Here is a 6,940-nt window from a genome sequence, read left to right on the forward strand (position 1 = left end):
ATAAAGTTCAGCATTCCCTGGAGCCAGAGATCTGGGCTGGTTTTCCAGAAATTCTCAGCATCCACGAACTCTTTTTGAGAACAACAGGGGTGCTTCTCAAGATTGAATGCTTTGAAAATCTCATCATGTCACTTTATTTATCTATGTAGAATTGTAGATGCACAAGTATGTACAATGTGCTCAGAAACAAGCACGCACACATACATGACAGCTCAAGGGTCTGGATTTTCAAAGAAGCCTAAGAGAATTCAGTGAGAGATGGGTGCCTAATTAGAAGTCATCTCCTTTTCTGCCTTTGGCATAACTTAAATCTACAGCTAAATTAATACCAAAACATGCACAAAGGGCAAAAGGATAATTCAATGAAACTCACAAGAAGCAAGCCAGGCAAATTAGCCTTCCTTTCACCAGCCTTGCATTTGCCTATTTCTTATTTTCAAAGATGGAAGGAAAATGACAAATGAATGCCAGAACTCTGTAAGACACTGCCCTTAGGTGGGATGCTTTAGGCTGTCTGTGGCCAGGACCAATCTCTGGTTCTGTGTTTATACAGACAGTGCAAGGGGGCTGATTTTTTGTTGAGATTTCACTTTGCTAGTCCTCTTCTTGATGATGAAGGTGGTTTCTTCATAATGAGGGTGATTTCTTCATTAGGAGGGCGGTGAAACACTGGCCCAGAAGTTGTGGGTGCCCCCTCCCTGGAGGTATTGGAGGCCAGACTGGATGAGGCTTTGAGCACCCTGATCAAGTGGGAGGTGTCCCTGCCCATGGCAGGAGGGGGGAACTGGATGATCTTTAAGGTCCCTTCTAACTCAAACCATTCCATGATTCTATGATTCTATGAAAACCATCGCCAGGTAACGGAGCACTTTTGGGTACTTCTAAAATCATCCTGTAGGCCATAAAATCATGGCAGAAACAGAGCATCTCCCTTCCTCCATATACTTTAAAACAAACAAATACAAAAGCTCTTGGTTTAGGACTTTGCGGAAACTTTTTCCTTGTCTATATGTACAAAAAAAAAGATCCTGCATCCTGGAAGGTGATTTACCAAAGCAATCGCTTTTGTGGTAGTGCACAATACAGTTCACATCCCGGCCACGCACCTAAGAGGGAGGAGGGCACCCAACTTCATGTCTGGCATCTCTGCTCAGTCTGGTGCAGGTACTCCAGGCAGCCCAGCGGGGTAGAAAATGGAATACATGAATAAGAAGGGCTTCTAGAGCACATATCTTCATATCTTGGCTTCCCAGGATATGTGTGCTACAAGAAGTTTGGCAAAGAAGTCTAGAGACTGTAATAGTTGTTTTTTTGAGACAGCTGTGTGGAGGAAGGGATTTGAAGGCCACTCTTTCCTAGCCTGAGGGAGAGCCGAGTCAGTTTGCAAACCTAGAACAGAATCGCCTCTCTGGCTGCTGAATTTTAAAAGAAAGTGGCTGCAAATTTAGCAAGAGATGCAGTCTCTCTGTTTTCCTTAGAAAATCTTACAGGACTGGGCCTCTAAGCACGAGAGGATTTTTAATTCCTGTGTTCTTCCCAGATGTGGTAAGAAATTGGCACCAGATCCACCCTCCGGAGCTGGTACCTGGATCTGCTCAGAGACCAAAATCATGGCCTGGGATGTCAGATGTGGGAAGGTGTGTGGCTGGTCACTCTGTCCAGCTGTACAGCACTCCAGAAAGGGATGGAGCCTGACTCACAGGTTTGCACTTATCCTCATGGGTTCTGCTTGAGTTGTGTTTGACTCAGAGCATGAAACCTTGAGGGAGAACAGTTTGAAAGTTTTAGGACCAAGTGTTTTCTTCCCTTTTTGTTGGTGTCGATCTGTGCTTTTCTCTGTGAGCTGCCTTATGGAGTTAGAAAGAGTGAATCTCAAACCACTTTCTTTTCCAGAGCTGGTCAGGTTTGCTGCAGTTCTCTCATTTGTGCATTCATATGGTACTGACAGTGGAGAATAGATTTTTAATTAAAGGGAAAAAAGGTATTAAGAAATACCTTACATCAAAGCAAACGGTTTCTAACCTAACTAGCCTAGGATACTTGCCCCTACCAGGCTCCTGGACAAACACACTTCACCACTGTGATCTTAAGAGGCTGAAGTATCTTTCAGACAAGCTCATTGCTTAGACTTAATTAAAACCTAGTTCACTCCTTTATTCAATTTATGAGGCCTAGCCAGTAGGATTAAGCGATTACAGGCAAAAAGCCCCATTTGTGAAACACTCATAAGCTCAAGCTGCTAGACTGCTCAGTTGTACTCCATTAAATTAATAAGGAATGAATAGGCTGATCCATTATGAATAAAGCTGTGGGGAGCCTCGGCATTGCCTCAGACTCTCTGCACACTCCTTAGAGAACAGTTGTGCAAAATGATTATGTTCATATTCATTCAATTGGAATTCTATAAAAGTGGAATGCATAAATTACTCTAAAGATGGGGAGTTTATCTTAAACATTAACTATGTATGTGAATTATTAAGACTATTATAAAATCATTAGCATTCAGTGTATTTACCTACATATGCTGCATACCTAAACCGAATTCAACAATTGTTCCTAATTGCTATTCTTGTGTGATCAAGCTGTGGTTCACTTTCCCTTCTAGTCATAATATTTATGAATTACAGTTTTCCCTGTTAAAATTCCCCAGTCCCCTTTTTCCACCAGCTTTACATTTGCTGCTGTAGTTTTCCAGAATATAGTGGAATACTGGACCATTAATATATTGGGAAGTGAAAATTGAACAGATGTTTAGAGATGTGCTGAAATAAAACACCAAATAGCGCTTGCAAGTATACATGCAATGAACCAAACTTTTATCTTTTAGAGAGTATTAGAAGAGGAAGGATGGCAGGGATGCCTGGATGAGTCTCCCCGGCTTGGCAGGACCCAGCAGAATACTAGTTTTGAAATGCAGAGGAGTGCAGGATTCATCCACTGCCCTTTGCCAAGTCGTGACCCTGCACAATCTGTTTCCTCTGGCAGAACGCTATGTGTCTTGAAAGGTGAAAAACCAAACCAAAACAACCTCCAAACCGAAAAAGAGGGTGTGGGCTGGTGCGGAAAAAGAGCCATTTTTAGAGGACTTGGCAAAAAAGGAGTTAAAATCAGCTAAGGCGGATTAGTTGGTAAGGTTATAACAGCAAGTGCTGTCACAGTAAGGAGCAGGGGTATGCTGTGTGATGAGAACAGGGTTCAGGGCTGAGCTGCTATGGCAGGCACTTTGAGCGAGTGACTTTTCCTCCTGCCCTGCTTCCCATTTTCTGTCCTTTGGCCCTGCCCAACAGCAACTGGAGCAGTAGAGCCACCAGGGTTACTGAGCTGATTTGCCAGAGACTGGGCCGAAGTGACAACGGCTGCCTTATTAGAACTGATCTGATGTGATCCCAGTGAAACGGTGAGGAGGAACGGCTCAGCATGGGGTTATGTTCTGTGCTGTTCCTGAGCGGAGCCAGGAATTTATGTGTTAAGGTTAGCTGGCACATCTGACCTTCATTGTTCCCAATGGAAACTGCGATGGTGTATTAGTCCTCCACAAGGGATATCACTGTCTCGCAGCAGCTCAGGATATCCCCCAGGACGCTCTTGGAACAACAGTAATTCAGCAAGAGTTCACACAATGTTAGAGCTCTGTGAAGTGTTTGCAGCAAATCTTGCCTGGATGGGAAGGGAGAGGTGGGTGGAGGAGGGAAAGATGGTGTTGAACTCAGCTGTGTTTGAGAGCAGACGTTAACCTTTCAGGCAAGTCAGACAAGGTGGGAGGTTTGCAACAGGAAAATCTTCCTAATTCTCTTGAAACGAAATAGCCAGATAGATAAAAGAAGGTGGAAATTAGTTTGTTGGCTTAATCTTGCTTCTGAAGTAGAATATCAACCTCTACATCTGAATTTTAAAGTGAAAGACAAAGAATTTAAACTGGGAAACTTGAAGGGGCTAAAAGCCAAAGAAACTGATTTTCAGTTGAACTCTTAGGAAATAGAGTGACAGAGTTTTAATACAGCTTAGCGAAAGTAATAGTTGAATCAAAGCACTGTTTCCTTTGATACACAAATAACGCCATGCATGGGCAAGTAAGCCTATAGATTGTGATGTGCCGAGTGGCTGCTGAACTCTGTTCATGTACTTTTAGAATAAGATGGTAGGAGTAAAGAAACTTTTCGGTCGACTACTGAATGTCCTGGACCTGACCTTCTCACCTTTGGTTACATAGTCCTGCCAGGCACATTGTGCCTTTGAAATATCCCTTTCCTCCTCTGGCCTGTCACACAGCCCTCTGGTGTGTTCTGGGCTAAGCAGAACACAATCTGTTGGTTCTCACCAGGGCTGAATGAGGGCTGGGCGCAGGCATCCTGATCTGGGTGCCTTGGAAGGGTTCTGGAATTCTGTAAAGATACAGCATTCAGGGGCAACCTCTCCTTGCTTGCTGTGTTCTGGAGACCTTTCGCCTGGAAGGCCTGTCTCAAGACCCGGGGTTACTTGATGTCACTAGGGCCTCTGGATGGCTTGATCCAGGCTTGATCAAAGGGATTAATAAATGAATTATTGACTGAGCCTGCATGTGAAATCTGTGCTGGAGAAAGGCTTATTCCTTGGCCTCACTCCAAGAGAAACGAATCATCAAGAACCGTATGCAGATTTATGAATATTCCTGCTATAGGCAGGGTTAGGCCAGCGCTCCCTGGCAGTCATTAAAAGCACACAAAAAAGGGGAAAGCCGAACATACACGGAACACGCATCCAGTATAGGCGAGTTCCCTTACAATCCTTCCCTTGAATTCTCTACATTTTCACAGAACACTGCTGAAGAGTTCTATCACATATTGAAACAGATAGAATCGTTATGCTTATCTCAGCTTCAGGACACAGGAGTATCACCCAGTCATATTTTTTCAAGGGAGATGATACTGCAAAATAAAGCTATGAGAAAGAAACTCACCGTGATAGTAGGAAGTGTGTGCACTGGCTGTCTTCAGCACATAATCTGTTATCACAGAATCACACAGAATCACCAGGTTGGAAAGGACCCACTGGATCATCGAGTCCAACCATTCCTAACACTCCCTAAACCATGTCCCTCAGCACTTCATCCACCCGTTCCTTAAACACCTCCAGGGAAGGCGACTCGACCCCCTCCCTGGGCAGCTGTTCCAGTGCCAAATGACTCTTTCTGTGAAGAATTTTTTTCTGATATCCAACCTGAACCTCCCCTGGTGGAGCTTCAGGCCATTCCCTCTTGTTCTGTCCCCTGTCCCTTGGGAGAAGAGCCCAGCTCCCTCCTCTCCACAACCTCCTTTCAGGTAGTTGTAGAGAGCAATAAGGTCTCCCCTCAGTCTCCTCTTCTCCAGGCTAAACAACCCCAGCTCTCTCAGACGCTCCTCTTAAGACTTGTATGTTCAAACTGTTTCTCAAAGTACAGATTACTGAAATGCTGCTCTTCCATGGCGCCCTCTTAGGTGGTCTGTGGAAGCCTGTGGAAGTCACTGAAAAGAATCCTGTTGTTTCTGGTTGTTCCTTAAAAATATGGTGATAAAACAATATATCGATTAACTGTCAGTACACATACATATGGGTATTGGAAATACAGTATGACAGCAGGGGTTTAAAAAGGTGCTGTTTAATAATTAGATATCTAATAAATTTTACGCAGAAAAAGATGAAAAACCTCAACCCATTCATCCAGTATTTGGGGATTTCTTTTTTTTTATTGAAAGCAGGTGGAGAACAATTTCATAATCTATTTCCAACACTACATTTGCACATATACATGGATTTGTTAGGTTATCTCCTACTCTCAGAGTTTGGTTAAACAAGGTTTTGGAACAGTCATTAAAATGAAAACCAAAGCACTGTCCCAGAGTTTTATCTTGCCTGGAGATAGCTTTTTACTTTTTAATGCTAATTTTTTTGCATTAAAATATAATTTTTATGCTACTTACACAAAAAATGACATAATAGGAAGACAAAGATAACACAGAGGCTGTAGAATTTTTGCATTTTATAAGGCAACAGCCCGGTGGTGTATAAGATCCAGTATCTATCCCAAAAGAAGATTAAAATCACTTGGCCAGCCAGGCAGTGCAAGATGGCAAAAATTCTTCTGTGATCAGTGAAGCAACAGGTAATGATATATACACACTTATCAGATTTGCCTTCAGATTTTGCATTCTAGTGTTACATATCATATAGACATCTCTCCCCTGGAAAAGAACCAAGGAATAGCACTGCCCACGCTGCAATATCACAGGAGACCCAAGGAGGATGCTTCACTAGTAATGTTTACATTCTGGGATGTATACATTTAACTACGTGGTTAGCGTGGGAAACTACGGGAAGCATAGAAGCACAAACCTAATGGAATGAACCTCCCTCCTAACTGACAGTCCTCATGAGCATGGGCTGGAGCTGAGGTAGAAAAGCTATTTAATGTGCAAGGAGCCAGCAGGATTGTTCCAGGAGCCAGCACTATTTTCTTAGTAATGTTCGCCATAGTGCTTGCTGAAATACGAATTAGTAGGGGGAGGGGATTGACCCCTGTCCTTCTTAATGGAAGTCGAGCGGGACTTCAAATAAATTGACTATTCTGTTAAAAAGTAATTCTCATGAAAGCATAATGCTACGAAGGTTGAGAGCGCTAAAGGTCAACTTGATAATAGATGATAGCTATATATCAGTCTAGGAAGAAGTTCTAAGGTTCTGCAGAGTTTGAATAGGGATAAGTGGCTTGTTAGGTAATTTTCCGTTTCTTGCAATATCTTGTCTTTTTTCCAATTTACGCTCTCCTTAGATGTTGTATTTTGGCCAGTTTCCCTGAAAGCCTGCTGGTAACTCAGCATGCACTAAAGGTCTGCAAACCAGAAGACCATGTGACCGTGATGTTCCAGTTTCCATTGCATCTAGCTCTGACTTCCCATGGTACCAGCACGACTGGGCTGGGTACCCA

This window comes from Cuculus canorus, chromosome 13, assembly GCF_017976375.1.
Source record: "Cuculus canorus isolate bCucCan1 chromosome 13, bCucCan1.pri, whole genome shotgun sequence".
Lineage (NCBI taxonomy): Eukaryota > Metazoa > Chordata > Aves > Cuculiformes > Cuculidae > Cuculus > Cuculus canorus.